This window comes from Mytilinidion resinicola (genome assembly GCF_010093595.1).
Source record: "Mytilinidion resinicola strain CBS 304.34 unplaced genomic scaffold BDZ99scaffold_3, whole genome shotgun sequence".
Taxonomy (NCBI): Eukaryota; Fungi; Ascomycota; class Dothideomycetes; order Mytilinidiales; family Mytilinidiaceae; genus Mytilinidion; species Mytilinidion resinicola.
Genome location: NW_022985439.1, coordinates 31,610 through 32,127, shown reverse-complemented (window position 1 = coordinate 32,127; position 518 = coordinate 31,610).

The following is a 518-nucleotide window of genomic DNA, read 5'->3' as shown; positions in this document are numbered from 1 at the left end:
AATATATACGAATTTAGATTATAGTTAAGGCTAGTAAGCAATTCCTTTATACGGTTACTAATAACCGCCTAAAAAGGCTTTTTAAAGCTTATTAAAGGAGCCGAAGAAATGCTACACGAAAATATACTTATTAAAGCCCGGGTTAAAGAGCTTAAAAAGCAACTAGCAGAGATAACTAAGTATAAAGGTCGTAAAAAAAAGCGAATCTAGACTAGCGGTATAATAGAGTATAGTACAGCAGCGTTATATATAGCTGCTAAAGTGTCTAGAGTATTTAATCCACGGAAAAAAGTAGGTAGTAGAAATAGTGTAAATAGGGCTCTACTAGCTTAACGGCGCTATAGAAACTATAGAAAGGCTAGGCATAATACGCGTACGTATAAAAAGGATTAAGAAGCTTCTTTTAAATCTAATCTAAGTGTGTTATATATAAGTTCTATAGCTAGTTGCGAATAAATTAACTGCGCGCATATAGTATTAGTTATGCTAAGGAAAAGTAGCCGGCTTAGTAGTTTAGC